The sequence below is a fragment of the Pistacia vera genome, unplaced genomic scaffold (assembly GCF_008641045.1).
Source record: "Pistacia vera cultivar Batoury unplaced genomic scaffold, PisVer_v2 Contig503, whole genome shotgun sequence".
NCBI lineage: Eukaryota > Viridiplantae > Streptophyta > Magnoliopsida > Sapindales > Anacardiaceae > Pistacia > Pistacia vera.
In genome coordinates, this window is record NW_022196339.1 from 2279481 (window position 1) to 2296851 (window position 17371).

The 17371-nt window shown below is 33.4% G+C and overlaps 1 pseudogene; it reads right to left on the minus strand.

Annotated features, from left to right (window-relative positions):
- Positions 1-12677: 12677 nt before the first annotated feature.
- On the minus strand, positions 12678-14639 carry LOC116105777 (annotated as a pseudogene).
- Positions 14640-17371: the final 2732 nt, after the last annotated feature.

A 17371-nucleotide genomic window follows, 5' to 3' on the forward strand; every position in this document is an offset into this window, starting at 1 on the left:
TTAGGTCTGATATTTTCCATTGTTTAAAAACTGGACCGGAGAGCAACCCGCTCTACTGGCCGGGTCACGATTCAATCGGTCCAACCGGTTGGACCGATGACATCATCATACTTAACTGAATTGTCATTTTAAGAGTACATGTATTTTCTTTGTGTCATTAATTTACAAGGATTTCAATTTAAGCCCCAAAGCTTAGAGTCGAATCATATGGCTATAAATACAGAATATTGATCAAAAATAAATTAGACTTTTTGACTTAACTGAAGTCATTCAGGTAAAAATATTTGTCAACTCATCAATTTCCAAGAAGTTGATTTCTTTTCATTTATAATAGCAATTGGATATAATATTTCAACAAAACTTAACTGGACAGTGGACATATAAGATATAATCAAAATAGATAAAAGAATTCAACTTTTATTGTAATTTCGTTTGAATAAAACATTAAAACTATCTGTCAACCCATCAATTAGAGTAGGAAAATGATTTCCTTTTGGTTTATAGAGCTGAACTATCTGTCAACCCATCAATTAGAGAATGATAAGCCACTCAGTAACAATTTCTTGAATCATCGGAATCAAGTCAAGTTGTATTCTTGCTATGTCATCATGCAACATACTGTCCTCCTAAACATAAGTCCTTATTCGGTTATTCCACCACAAACATACAATAGAAGTAAACATAAACATTCAGATTCTAGTAAGACGTGTTATAACCTAGAAATACAAATACATAATCTGGAAATACATGCACATACAATAGTACTTAGCAACAAACATACCACAAAATCAGTTGATAGTGTACATAAAATAACTCAGTAAAGTTTGCAACGAAATCATTATGAAGCTGGATCGAGGAATGGCGTGTTTATAACCTGGATCAAGGAACGGACCTATTTCAACGAATGGAGCTGTCGCCGTCGATTTCCAGCGAGGAATGGAGCTTTCGTTGTCGATTTCTGGCGAGGGAGGAAGACGTCATGATTTTCGGCGAGGGAGGAAGACGTCGTCGTCAATTCAGAGAGTTTAATTGCGATTTCAGACTTCGGTGAGTGGAGTTGATTGCGATTGAGTGAGATTTCAGTTCAGAGAAATTTTCGTAGAGAGAACAGAGAAGAAACTAAGAAATTTTCGCAGAGAAGAGAAAAAAGCTAGAAATTTTCAGAGAGAATTAGAGAAAACCGAGACTGAGAAGAAGATGTGAAACAAGGGGGCTGCGATGCAATTGCATATAGGGATTTTAAAATTTCGACCAGTTTTCGGACCGGCGGTTCGCTGATTTTATCCAGTTTTCAAGCGATTTAATGCATTAGCGGTTTGGGGTTGACTCGAACTGGACTCGTGACCGGTTCCCTGGTTGGACCGGCCAATCCGGTCCGACTTTAAAACAATGATTTTTTCTTGTATTATGAGTAATACTACACATACATCATTATACAATATTTTCCTAAACATTATGTGACAAGATATGATTGACTAATTTAAAGTTAAAATTAAATTCACCAATCATATCTTGCACGTAATGTTGTATGGGAAATGTTGTATAAAAATGATGTAGTGTAGTATTATTCTATTTATAATTGTGATGAGTGATACTTATATGATGTTTCAATTGTTTGGAAATAAGCAAGTTTTTAATGCGCTAAATATGTGTTATATTATATTAGATGTCAACTATTACTCTTATGAAAAATTGACTCTTTCTTTTTTTTTTTTTTTTTTTTTTTTTGGAGTTATACCTTATACTTTTTACTTCTTTATATTTTATTCATTTCTACTAACACACAAATAAGACATAGGATATTATAGACTTTTATTAAAAGTTTCATGTGACGTTGTATCTTATAGTATTGGAGGTAACTAAAATATATTTCCAACCTTAAAGGTAAAAGTACAAATAACCTATCTATTAATATTTAATGCATTTTGCCCTTTGATACGGGTTCAAATGGTGCAATGACCAAATACCCCTGAATAATTCACTTCTAAAAGATAATTATTTTTTATTAAAAAAATAATAATAATAAAATCTTATATATTAATGAAAAATTAATTAAACATTAAATGTCAAATCGAGATAATATAAAAGAAATAAGGAATTATTTCAAATATTAATTCAACTAAATTTTACAAAAAAGAGAAAAATTCAAACAGCCTCGATTATCTCCACTCATTTTCAAATGTCTCAGAAAATCAGTCGAATCTTCAACCGAACAACATAAAACTGCTCCACCCGAACACTTTCCCAATTTAATGTAGAATACACAAAATACAAAAAATCTCAATCCATAATCATATAATAAGAAATAATTAAAAACTTAACTTAACAAAAAATACAAATGAAACCCAAAATATTTAGTTACGGCTCTAAAAAATTGGAGGTGGGGTGTGGCCTTGGGTATCTTATAGTATTGGAGACACCCTCAACACATCCCTAGTGATAATCCCTATCTTCCTATGGAGGTTGTAGTCATTCTCTCACTAGAAGAACACTTTCTCTCTCAAAGACACTTTTTTAAGGCTTTTTTTATAATTGTTGTCCTGAGCCGTGCCCAATTGAGGCCTCAGTGTGGGCACAAGGTTTGTGAGGAAAAAAAACCATGTGCAAGAGTCAAACATAGCTAGGGGGAGAGCCTAAGCTAGTGTATATAACCTTGGGTATTCCTTAATTTGCTAGATATGTTTTGGGTTCAAAAGTGTCAAAATTGAGAGAGCAAGAGAGGCAATTTGAAGAAAGCTGGTGAGAGATCTCTTTGAGAGGGTAAGAGAGATAACTGAAAGGTCGAAGTATGTCCAAGAGATATATTTAGATGAATTTAATTGTATTGTATTAAATTATTTTAAATTGTGAATACATCACCTATTTATACAAAAGTTTAGCTATATAATAAGGAAACAAAATAATATAATTACACTCAATCAGGGAATTGATTGATTGAGCGATTTTGGGTGATTGTCAATCACAATAATGTAATTACACTCAATTGGGGAATTAATTAATTGAGTGATTTCAGGTGATTGACGTAATCTTAGTGATTAACCACAATCATGCATTCATCTTTCATCACTCTCCCTCAAGCTTGTGGTCGTAAACTACAAGCTTGTGTAAAAGATATAAATGTTGGTGATTATGTCAGAGTTTGAGCTTTAGTTGGTTTGCCATTGCAAAATCTAAACGAGTATCTATTTGAATTGCGGGAACATAAAAGAGAGGCTAGCTAAGTGGAAGTTGACTAAACCTGGAAGGTCTGATATCATGTCAGAATTGAGAAGGCAAGAGAGGCAATTTGAAGAAAGCCAGAGTATGCCCGAGAGATATATTTGAGAGGACAAAAGAGACAACTGAAAAGTCAAAGTATGCTCGAGAGATATCTTTAGATGAATTCGATTGTATCGTATTAAATTATTTTGAATTGTGAATACATCACCTATTTATACAAAAGTTTAGCTATACAATAAGGAAACAAAATAATTTAATTACAGTCAATCAGGGAATTGATTGATTAAGTGATTTTTGGTGATTATCAATCACAATAATATAATTACACTCAATCAGGAAATTGATTGATTGAGTGATTTTGGGTGATTGTTGTAATCTTAGTGATTAGCAACAATCATAACATTCGTATTTCATCAAATTAAAAGCCCAAAGTTAAAGTTGAGAGGTATGTGTGACAAAAACGAACAGTATTTGACAAGTGCAACCCAGGTTATTAAAAATGTAATCAGAGCCAACACAATCCGACACTAACTAGTGAGCCTTACACGAGGACGTATGACCCTTAAGTAAGGTGGTTTGTCATGAGATTCTCATTCGCGAGCATTTTTATTCCATCAAAACTGTGAAGCAAATAAACCTTAAGAACAACATAAGAGTGATTTAGAAAGGTTTTAGGAGCTAGGACGTATGAGAGAAAGTAAATCCTAATGCATTAATCAAATCTTGAACTGTGAAAGAGTGAATCTCTCTACTCTTGGAGTTTTAGGCTTTTATAGTGAGAGAAAGTAAGTCCTAATGGTTGTGAGAGGTCTAATTGACACCTTGAAGTTAGTTGGGATGAAGTGTTGGATAGAACAATTGTGTAAAGGTTTAGTTGCATATTGGAGTCAACTTGTATGAAGAAAATCTTAGTCTTGCTTGAAGACTAAGTGCGATAGTGGATTACTTCAAGGGGGATAGCTTGAAGGAGCGGACATAAGTCGGGCTTGGGTTGAACCACAGGGTGCGTTTGGCTCCCTGTTTTTATCCATATTCCCAATCCTATTCTCCAAATAATGTTTGGCACACTATTCCAGAAATATTACCCTATTTTTTTAATTACTTTTAGACCCCATAAGGTTATTAATTTCACTAAATGCCCCCTGAATATTTTTTTAAAAATTAACAAACACCCCCCCCCCCCCCCCCCCCCCCCCCCCNAAAAAAAAAAAAAAAAAAAAAAAAAAAAAACTTTACAGAGATTGCAACTCTCTCTCTTTACACAAAGAATCCCCATAAAATCCCTCTGTAATATACAAGAAAAACCCAGATGTTCCTCAGTTCTCATACATATCAAAAACCAAAAGTTAATGGACATTTTTATACATAAAGAGAAAAGGAATCGTAAAAACAAACTAAACCTACCAACACCGTTTGATCCCATCAACGATCTTCAAGGTTCCAGCACAATCATTTGTAACAAACTTTCTCTCTCTGTAACGAATGGAGCACACCCACAATCGACCAAACCAATTTAGGTTAGGTTACATAAAAATCCCAATCGGGAAATTTCTCAAATGCCCCTTTGCTTTTAACAAAATAACTTTGACCACCCATTTACAAATCTGACTTCCATGTAAGGCATAAGTCAATGCCACATCACAACAGGTATCAAACTTTGAAGGAGGGTCGAATGCATTCAAGAAAAACTCAGGCTTATTGATGAAATGAAGATCAAGAAAAACTCCAATTTGGCGAAGATGATATTGTCCTCTTGACCCCTAAGCTTCCGCTCACACTGACGATTGCGGCAGCTTTATCAGCCCAAACATTTGGAGGACAAGATGCCTAGTCCAGTGCATTCTTCAATTGTGCTGTGTTTTTTTAAAATTATACAAAAGAAATGAGTTAGTTTGTATTTTGAGTTAAAGAATAGACTTTTTGAGATTTGATATAATAATAAAAATCTTCGAGGTTTTTGAAATAATCAAAATTCTCCCGACGTTCAGGGAACCGGTTATAAGTTGTGTTTCTTTTCTATTATTTATTTAACACCTAAATATAATGACAATGAAATTTTTGTTATTTAATTAAGCCTCAGAGGATATTTATTGAAAAATTCAAACAAATCTTTAGTCATCATTAAATTTTTCAAGAAAAGTAAGAGACATGAACACCTTTAAACAAATAATTAAGGAAATATTTTTTTTTATTAAAAAACAAATTCCATTTTAATAAATCATAATTTAAAGCATTATTGAAGTTTTTAAAATATAAAATCTGGCCAATAACTTTGTACTAACCAATAAATTTGGTCAACCAAAAATAAATATATTTATTTATGCGTAATTTTTTTTGAAACTCAGTGTCAAACTGTCAATATCATCCGAATTATTAGTTCTGGAGATCTTAAAGAATAACACACGTCAATTTCATTATGGAATTTTTTAAGTTCCTAGCCCTCATGTAAATACCACAGTTGATGTTTTATGTTTTTATTTTTTTTTCTCTCCATGTCATATAATAATATATTAGAATCTTAAAGATCTCATAATATAATTGGAACTTTAATATAGTAATTGATATTGACGTGATAATATTATTGAAATCTTTGGCGAATCCAGGATTTTTGTCAAATGGGGCCCTCCACAGCTCCATCATCGTTTGCTAAACAACTAATAAAAACTTTAAAAAATCACCAAACCTTAAGTAAAGAAAATAATACAATATTAAAAACTTAAGAGAAAAGAATGCAATAACGCAATGCTTTCCTACTTTAATAAATCCATGAGAAGCAAAATTTTGAGTAAATGTGTTAAGTAAACCTTGAGTAAAACCTTCTTTTAATTTTTGGCTTCAAAATATTATAATATAAATTTTCATGATTTTGACCAAACCTGACCTAAACTAAAGTCAACCAAAGATTAAATCAAGTCAATGTTGCATTGACTTTTAATATGAATTAATAAAAAAAAAAAGGAATTTTCTGAATATAAACATAGATAGTAACTCAATTTTTTTTAATTATTTTGAGTAGCAGAATGGTGACGTTTGAAATGTAAGAAAGTGGTGAGTGAATAGTGAAGAATAATATTCTTTAAAATATAGTTAATGTTTTAATTTGGAAAAACAAGTTCATTCTTAGACACAAAACACAAATAAACTCACAAGATCCATGTTTTTTCCTCTCAAATTAGAATAAAAAACTTCCAAAAAAACAAAAATGATTTAACCCTAAAATAAATAAAATTGAAATGAGTAATATACATACCTAAAACTGATAAAACAGAAAACAGAGCTAATTATGACACTTTGAGTAGTAAATACTTCAACAATTTCAGTCTTCAAAAGTTTCAAGATCGAATAGCATGAGGAACAGAATGAGAGAGTAAAGAATTTTAGAGATAAAATCATAAAAAGCAGGTAGAACTGTGGAGAAGAAGAGTGGAGAGAGTTTTAAACTTTTAATATGATGTGAGCTTAGAGGTGGAACAAATGGGCTGGGTTAGGCGGGTCAACCCTAACCTGGCCCACATTCAAGAGGGTTCAACCCGGACCGCCAATAAGACGGTCCGGGTTGAACCCAACCCGCCAGCAACCCCCGGGTGGGCCGGGTTGAGAAATGGCAACCCGACGACCCGCAGGTTGCTGTTTTGTCCTTTCTAGAGAAAAGACCGCCAACCCGTCGGGTTGACGCTGTTGCACCAACTTCGCAACAGCCAACCCGGCGGGTTGGCCAAAAAACAAATAAAAAAAAGATTTTTTTTTTGTTTTTTCCAATTACCATTTTACCCTTGAAATATAGCCGTTTTATAGCTGTTGGAGGGGTATTTTTCGTCATTTTCTTTTCCCATTTTTTTCTATAAATTGGCCCTAAACTCTCATCTTTTCTCACAACTCAAATTCTCTCATTCTCTCATTTTCACTAATCTCTAATCTCTCAATTATTCATTTACTCTCTTAATCTCTTTGTTATCAATTTGCTCTTATTTTAATTTTTATTAATTTTTGCAATTTTGCAATTTCCATATTCCAATTCTCTTTCTTTAATTTTTTATTTCTTCTACATCAATTTTTTTTTCAACTACAATGGATAGATATTTCTCTCCCATCAATATCAATAATGAAGAAAACTACTATTCTAGTCCTAGTCCTACTGATTTTACTAACATAAATGCAGGAGATTCAAATAGTCCCGTAGCTTTCNATTTACTACAGATATACTTAGAACTTATAATTGAAGTAAATAACTAAATATTATATTATTATTCAATCAAATATACTATTTTATTCAAAAATAATTCTTTTAATAACATTAAAACACTTTTAATTTGTCCTAATTCCAATTATATGCTTAATTAATCAAAACTTTAATATTAATATATTATAAAGTAAAACCTCTCTATAGTGATACTCTATATAGGAATAAACTCTACATAGTCATAAAAAATTATAGTCCCAATTTGGGATAGTTATAAATAAGAATAAACTCCACATTATAATAAGTTATAATTTTTCTAATTCCCACCTTAAGGAAAGTTGTCTCTATATAGTAATAATTATATATATTACAAAAAATATATTTTATGTTACATTAAAGGTTTAAGATGAAATAAAATATTTATCTAAAGTTGTTTAGGACAATGATTTATACTGTAGAGTTGTTACCACATATTTTAACTTGTGAGTACGTAATAACTCGTTAGCATGGACACCTTTTTGTTAAAGCCAGAGTATTTTTAGCTTTTCAAGCATGTTTAGAGCCTTCATGGCATGAAACTTTTTATATTTCCGTACTATCATCCTCAGGATTATTTCATTTCTCTTCTTGTCTAATTGCAGCAATAGTTTCTTCTTTAGTTAAAACATACACGATTTGTTAGTCATTTGGATGATCGATGAAGAAATTAAATATCCATTCGATTAGTGTAGTAAAGTTACCGAATCTGATCATTCAATTCTGCAATGACTCTTTTATTCTCTTCATCCACTTCATTTGTAACTTGTAATTCATCGATGTTAGTTCGGGGGTCTTAATTTTGCAGTGTTTAAAACCATTGACAATTGTCTGTGGCTTCACATCAATTGACCATGCATCAACTGTATTTACAGTTTTATCAATGACACTTATCTTTGCTGATTCCAAAACATGATCTTCTATCTATTTCAAAGTAGACAATTGAAGCGCTGAATTGAAATCTAAATACTACTTAAATATGAATTGAAATCCTAATATTGTATTACTAAAACATGACTTATAAAATAAGAAATCAAAACGGTAGTTTTCATAACTACACCTCTATTAAGTTATAACCTCCTCATAGTAATAAAATTAGGTTGATCCCACCATTATGACTAGGGGTGTTCAAAAGAACCGATTGGGACCGGAACAGGCGGGTACCCTGGGTTTGGTTCCGGTTCCTACCCAGAATCAGTCGTCAATGGGTAGGTTCCGGTTCCAAATGTTTGGAACCGTTACTGTATGGTTCCGGTTCCGGTTTCTATAGTTAAGAACCGAAACTGGAACCAGGAACCAGGAACCGAGACTAATATAAAATAAAATTAAAAATTAGGGGGCTTAATAAAAACTTTTGTAGAAAAAGTAATGTGAATACATTTATATTCATATTTCATAACATTTAAAGTAAGTTGGTTTGCCTTTTGAGAATCTACCTTTACAAAGTAATGGAGTTTGTAATTTTGAATTTATAATTTGTAATTTTATTTTTGTTAACAAGTGCCAGGTGGGGGGGTATTTGTAAGTTTTAAGGGTTTTTTTTGTTATTTTAAACACTTGTGGGGGGTCATGAATTTTATAGGGTACCCAGAACTGGAACCAGAACCGTTGTTACAGGTTCTGGTTCTGGGTACCTAGGAACTGGAACCGTCGGTTCTGGTTCTGGTTCCAAATTTCAAGGAACCGTCGGTTCCGGTTCCGGTTTCGATTCCTTCAAAAAGTGCAGGGTACCCAGAACCGAACACCCCAATTATGACTATAGAGAGGTTTTATATATATAATATATATATATATATATATATATATATATTTTTTTTTTTTTTTTTTTTTTTTTTTTTTTTTAATGTTGTTCACTCTGGTTTTAGGTTTGATATTTTTTCTTGTATATTTATAATTGTGATGAGTGATACTTATATGATGTTTCAATTGTTTGGTAAATGAGCAAGTTTTATAATGTGCTAATATGGTTTATATTATATTTAGACGTCAACCATTACTCTTATGAAAAATTGACTTTTTTTTTTTTTTTTTTTTTTTGGAGTTATACCTTATACTTTTACTCTGTATATTTCATTCATTTCTACTAACACAGAAATAAGACAATAAGGATATTTATAGACTTTTATAATTGTTCACTTGACTGTTTGTATCTTATAGTATTGGAGGTAACTAAAATATATTTCCAACCTTAAAGGTAAAAGTACAAATAACCTATCTATTAATATTTAATGCATTTTGCCCTTTGATACGGGTTCAAATGGTGCAATGACCAAATACCCCTGAATAATTCACTTCTAAAAGATAATTATTTTTTATTAAAAAAATAATAATAATAAAATCTTATATATTAATGAAAAATTAATTAAACATTAAATGTCAAATCGAGATAGTATAAAAGAAATAAGAAATTATTTCAAATATTAATTCAACTAAATTTTACAAAAAAGAGAAAAATTCAAACAGCCTCGATTATCTCCACTCATTTCCAAATGTCTCAGAAAATCAGTCGAATCTTCAACCAAACAACATAAAATTGCTCCACCCGAACACTTTCCCAATTTAATGTAGAATACACAAAATACAAAAAATCTCAATCCATAATCATATAATAAGAAATAATTAAAAACTTAACTTAACAAAAAATACAAATGAAACCCAAAATATTTAGTTACGGCCCTAAAAAATTGGAGGTGGGGTGTGGCGTTGGGTATCTTATAGTATTGGAGACACCCTCAACACATCCCTAGTGATAATCCCGTCTCCCCATGGAGGTTGTAGTCATTCTCTCACTAGAAGAACACTTTCTCTCTCAAAGACATTTTTTTTAAGGCTTCTTTTATAATTTATGTCCTGAACCGTGCCCAATTGAGGCCTTAGTGTGGGCACAAGGTTTATGAGGAAAAAAACCATGTGCAAGAGTCACACATAGCTAGGGGGAGAGCCTAAGCTAGTGTATATAACCTTGGGTATTCCTTAATTTGCTAGATATGTTTTGGGTTCAAAAGTGTCAAAATTGAGAGGGCAAGAGAGGCAATTTGAAGAAAGCTGGTGTATACTCGAGAGATCTCTTTCAGAGGGTAAGAGAGACAATTGAAAGGTCGAAGTATGTCCAAGAGATATCTTTAGATGAGTTCAATTGTATCGTATTGAATTATTTTAAATTGTGAATACATCATCTATTTATACAAAAGTTTAGTTATACAATAAGGAAACAAAATAATGTAATTACACTCAATTAAGGAATTGATTGATTGAGCGATTTTGGACGATTGTCTATCACAATAATGTAATTACACTTAATCGGGGAATTGATTGATTGAGTGATTTTAGGTGATTGACGTAATCTTAGTGATTAGCCACAATCATGATATTCATATTTCATCACTCTCTCTCAAGCTTGTGGTCATAAACTACAAGCTTGTGTAAAAGATGCAAATGTTGGTGATATACGTCAGAGTTTGGGCTTTGGTTGTTTGCCTTTGGAAAATCTAACCGAGTATCTATTTGAATTGTAGGGATAGAAAGAGAGACTAGCCGAGTACCGTGCTAACCGAGTATCTATTTGAATTGCGGGAACATAAAAGAGAGGCTAGCTGAGTGGAAGCTAATTCAACTTGGAAGTTCTAATATCATGTCAGAATTGAGAGGGCAAGAAGGCAATTTGAAGAAAGTCAGAGTATGCTGAACAGATATCTTTGAGAGGAAAAGAGAGACAACTAAAAAGTCAGAGTATGCTCGAAAGATATCTTTAGATTAATTAAATTATATCGTATTGAATTATTTTGAATTGTGAATACATCACCTATTTATACAAAAGTTTAGCTACACAATAAGGGAACAAAATAATGTAATTACACTCAATCAAGGAATTGATTGATTAAATGATTCTGGGTGATTATCAATCACAATAATGTAATTACACTCAGCCGAGGAATTGATTGATTGAGTGATTTTGGGTAATTGTCATAATCTTAGTGATTAGCTATAATCATAACATTCATATTTCATCAAAAAGCCCAAAGGTAAAGTCGAGAGGTCTATTTGACAAAAACGAACAATATCTGACAAGTGCAACCCAGGTTATTAAAAATGTAATAGGGCCAACACAATCCGACACTAATTGGTGAGCCCTACACGAGGACGTATGACCTTTAAGTAGGATGGTTTGTAATGAGGATTCTTATTCGCATTCTTATTCCCTCACCAAAACCGTGAAGCAAATAAACCTTAAGAACAACATAAGAGTGATTTAGAAAGGTTTTAGGAGCTAGCACATATATATGAGAGAAAGTAAATCCTAATGCATTAATCAAATCTCAAACTGTAAAAGAGTGAATCTCACTACTCTTGGAGTTTTAGGCTTTTCTAGTGAGAGAAAATAAGTCCTAACGGTTATGAGAGGTCTAATTAACACCTTGAAGTTAATTGGGATGAAGTGTTGGATAGAACAATTGTGTAAAGGTTTAGTTGCACATTGGACTCAACTTGTATGAAGAAAATCTTAGTCTTGCTTGAAGACTAAGTGAGATAGTGGATTACTTCAAGGGGGATAGCTTGGAGGAGTGGACATAAGTCAGGTTTGGGTCGAACCACTATATATCGCCGTATTTGATTTTCTCTTTCCTATTCTCTTTACTTTGTGCTGTTACTTATGTCGGTTGAAAATAACCCTAACAATAGTATATAATTTTGTGTATTAGATCCTAGCTAAGCCAATGTTTAGACCTTCATTTATGGGAAGCAATTATTTGAGAAATGAAATCATGGAAATCAGATAAATTCTTGTTGTATGAAAATAATTAATATTTTCATAAGTTTTCATTTTAAATTAGTCTGGTGGGTCATCCAAGTGTATTTTAAACAATTATAGATTTTTTTTATATCACATTAATAAAAACATACATATTTAATATAATAAATTTTGTTGTTCAAAATGTACGTTATATTTTTAAAGGAAGAAAAATAAAGACAGTATTCATATGATAAATTAAATTTATTATAATCTTATTCAAAAGAGAATGAAAGTTAATTTTAATTTAACAATTTAGGAGATAAATAAGAAAGGTGCGGAAACAAAAGAAAAAACTACTATAGCATTCCAATAAGAAGTGCTTAAATTAAAGTACAGTAATACTATTTATCAAAATTATGAGATATTTAAAAAAAAACTAAAATAATATTAAGGATTACATGATAAATTTAAATTTAAATATTTTCTTTTATTATCCTGTCCATTAGCTTATAATAATAAAGGCTAAGACCACAGCGATGACGATCAACAGTCTTCATATCACTTACCATTTCGAAGACGCAAGGTAAATGCTCGCAAAGCAAGAAGAACTTCTTTCAGTCTTTGTTTGGCGTCTAGATCGATCAAGTTGCCATCGGTATCAAACTTTGAAGGAGGGTCGAATGCATTCAAGAAAAACTCAGGCTTATTGATGAAATGAAGATCAAGAAAAACTCCAATTTGGCGAAGATGATATTGTCCTCTTGACCCCTAAGCTTCCGCTCACACTGACGATTGCGGCAGCTTTATCAGCCCAAACATTTGGAGGACAAGATGCCTAGTCCAGTGCATTCTTCAATTGTGCTGTGTTTTTTTAAAATTATACAAAAGAAATGAGTTAGATTGTATTTTGAGTTAAAGAATAGACTTTTTTAGATTTGATATAATAATAAAAAACTTCGAGGTTTTTGAAATAATCAAAATTCTCCCGACGTTCAGGGAACCGGTTATAAGTTGTGTTTCTTTTCTATTATTTATTTAACACCTAAATATAATGACAATGAAATTTTTGTTATTTAATTAAGCCTCAGAGGATATTTATTGAAAAATTCAAACAAATCTTTAGTCATCATTAAATTTTTCAAGAAAAGTAAGAGACATGAACACCTTTAAACAAATAATTAAGGAAATATTTTTTTTTATTAAAAAACAAATTCCATTTTAATAAATCATAATTTAAAGCATTATTGAAGTTTTTAAAATATAAAATCTGGCCAATAACTTTGTACTAACCAATAAATTTGGTCAACCAAAAATAAATATATTTATTTATGTGTAATTTTTTTTGAAACTCAGTGTCAAACTGTCAATATCATCCGAATTATTAGTATTTGGAGATCTTAAAAAATAACACGCGTCAATTTCATTATGGAATTTCTTAAGTTCCTAGCCCTCATGTAAATACCACAGTTGATGTTTTGTGTTTTTATTTTTTTTTCTCTCCATGTCATATAATAATATATTAGAATCTTAAAGATCTCATAATATAATTGGAACTTTAATATAGTAATTGATATTGACGTGATAATATTATCGAACTAGTACCATATTATCGAAAGCCCTATATTTTTATAAAAATTGAGGAAAACTTTTATATATAGGACGATCTCAACATATAAAAATTCAAAACCAAAAATCATATGATGATATAGGATAGTTATTGATTAATTACGGTGAAAGTTAGATAAATGAAAAATTTTAACTGACCACATCAATAAATTAAGACAAGGAAACTGTCTTATGTTCAAGTATTTTTCAATTGTGATATAAAAGTAAGAGATGAAGAGAGCGTTACCAGTGACAGAGTAATTATATTCAGGTGAAGCAAAAAGGAAACAATCAGCTTCTAAAATCTTCTGACGAAAAGCTTCAGCCACAGGAGGATAATTTCCATAACCCCCAAGATCAGTGTTGAGCATTGGCAGAGATGATGTGTCAATGATCTTTGATCGACTCATTGGTGATCTCCTTTGCTTCATCAACCAAACAACATTTCATTCAATACCAAATCTCATTCAAAATAGGGTTAAAACTTAAAAGACATAAACCTCCCATGAGGTATGAGGTTTGATATAATAACAAAACATGAGGTTTCTAAACATTAATAAACCGTTAGTGAACTATTAAAAATTACACCATTATGAGTTAGTAATAATTATCAAATCGCCTTCCATACCTAAAATTTAATAGTAGGGGGATTTCTATTATTTTTAAACTTTAGGGGGTTTTTGTTATTTTATCATACCTCAAAAGAATTAATACGTTAACTCTCAAAATATAATATTGTGTAGGGAGAAAGTCAGAAAGAAAGAGAGTACCTGAACGAATGAGGCCAAGATTGTAGGAAGCTTTACGTAATGAACCACTAAGAGCTACAACTTTTATTACTGCTTTTGCTTCTGAAATTGAGCCCATCTCTTCTTATCAACTTTGAGTTTCTATGTATTTACTTGTTAGTTTTCTGGTTGGGTTATGGTTATTTATAGACATGGGAATGAAGAGAGAAGAGAGAAACTTAGCCGTATAAATTATTGACCAAATATTGAAAAAGTCACCAATAACGTTGTATCATTTTGGAGTAAGTCTAAGGCTTGGAGTCTTTGTGTTAGGAACTTGCATGATTATGATGAGAGTGTTGTGAGAAGATCCATGCGTTCAAAGAGAAGACCTGCATGGGCAAATGATTATAATTAGAGTATTATTAGTATTTTATTCAAGCTATTAGTACTTTATTCAATATAGAATAATGTTAGGAATTATAGTCAATAAAGAATTGATTCTATCATTATGCAGGAGTCCTTTTGTAGTAGGAAAGAGCTGAGGTATCAGGTTATATAAGCCTAAAAGAACTTTATGCTTAAGATAATAAAATTGATAAACTTCTTCTTCAACCTTCGTTCTTGGAGGCCCTGTTCCTCGTATAAACAGAATCTCTTTTCTCCCTATCGTTCAGAATATCTTCTTCCCTAACATTGGTGCTCTTGTTCCCTTCCATGGTAGACAGTTCCAAACATCGCTACCTAGATGACACTGTTAGCCAACTGTCGAGCCAGCAGTCTGCCTTGGTAGCCAAATTGGATTCGTTTGAAGACTTCTTGAAGACTGTTGCAGTGCAGTTATCGGTTCTCTCTTCACAGTTTGCGCAACATCAACAAACCCCACAAAAACATGCTGACACATCTATGGCTGCGGGCAATGGTTCCGTGGGTGAAGGAGATTACACGGGTACGGGTTCTCTGGGTGGCAGAGATTTTGCTGGTTCTACTCCATCGTTTAAGCCCTTCCGTTTGGAGGTACCTCGTTTTGATGGTGTTGATCCGAAGGGCTGGATCTTCAAAGCAGAGCACTTTTTTAATTATCATTCGACTCTGGAGGATCAGCGGCTCGCAATTTCCGGTGGCACGGGCTCAACTAGCAATTCCGGGGAGGCCTCCTCCTCCGCAGTCTCATCCACTATAAGCAAGAAAAATTTGGCCTTACAACGATGGCCCCGATGGAACCTCTCATCATAGTTGAAGCAAAGGCCACGGACGCAGCGCTCCTGCATTTGAGCTGTCGTGAGCTGTTTAACGGGAAGGGAACTTGGTGCTGGTGTAACGGGGGTGGCAGATCGCAGAACAGAAATTGGCGTAGGCAAAAGGGGAGGTAGAGTCGAGCTAGATCCTGAACCCGAGCGATTGGCCACCCAAGGACACGACACAGGCGGGTGAAGGTGTTGTTGCAATCATGGAATTTGTCTTCCTGTAGTTTTGCAAGGCCAAAGGCTTGTAGGAGTGTCGAAGGGCGAGATGAGCGGACCTCACGCTGTATTTTTGGTTTCAAGCTCAAATAAAACAACTCAAAAGACAGGTGTCATAGAGGCCGGAAACCTGAGTCAAAAGTTCCTCAAAGGAAGACTAATAATCTGTCACTGAACCACGCTGGGTGAGCTTGAATAATTGGCCTGTAAAATCGACACTTGGACTTGCATTATCTGAGAAAAATCTTTGATTATGTGGGCACAAAGACAACTTAAAACATAACTCTTTCTTTAATTTGATTTGGTAATGTCACATGTGAAAGAAGGCTGCTTTGGAGCTGCCGAATCTTCTCAGGAAGTTGAAATGTAAAACCTAAGTATTTATCCTTTAAGATTTTGTCTATGTGCATGTTTTTTTGATGAATAATTTGGGCTATGTTTGGCTTGTTATTTTTATTCATATTTTGGACCCGATTCTTCATATAGCGTTTGTTTTATTATTTACATAACCCTGTCCTGATAATTCAATCCTGACAACTATCCTGACAAATTTTTTTTTACCGTTACAGTTTGCTTTTTCACTTTTCTTCACTTTTCTTCACTGCATCTTCACTGCTTCACCATTTCACTTTCTCATTCTCAGTATACTACCAGCTTCGTGCTTCACTTCTCAGTTCGCATTACTGTTTTCAGTGCTTCACTTTCTCAGTATCCAATCACCACCATTTCAGTTTCTGATAATCCATTACCAGGTTCAGTGCTTCACTTCCCAGTTTGCATTACCACCATTTCACTTTCTAGTATCCAGTGGCAGCTTCAGTGCTTCACTTCTCAGTTCTCACCGTGAACCTACAAGTCCCTCTGTCACAAACCCACATCCTAACCCAACGTGAACCCACCGTCAACCCACCACCGTCAACCTGCAAATGCCTCCGTCACAAACCCACCGCGAACCCACTTCAGATCCCCAACCGTGAACCTGGAAATAGATCTGTCACAAACAAAACCACCGTGACAGATCTGTCACACACAAACCCACCATGACCCGATTTGTCACAAACAAACCCACCGTGACAGATCTGTCACACACAAACCCACCATGACCCGATTTGTCACACACGAACCCACCGTGACCCGATCCTTTGCAACCCAACCACGAACCCACCGTGACCCAATCCTTTGCAACCCAACCATCGTGACCCGATCTACCCACAACGAATCCACCGTGACCCGATCCTTTGCAACCCAACCACAGTGACCCGATCTATCCACAATGAACCCATCGTGACCCGATCCTTCGCAACCCAACCACCGTGACCCGATCTATCCAAAACGAACCCACCACGACTCGATCCTTCGCAAACCGACACCTCCATCTGGATCAAACCCACCTCAGATGTTGTTTTAC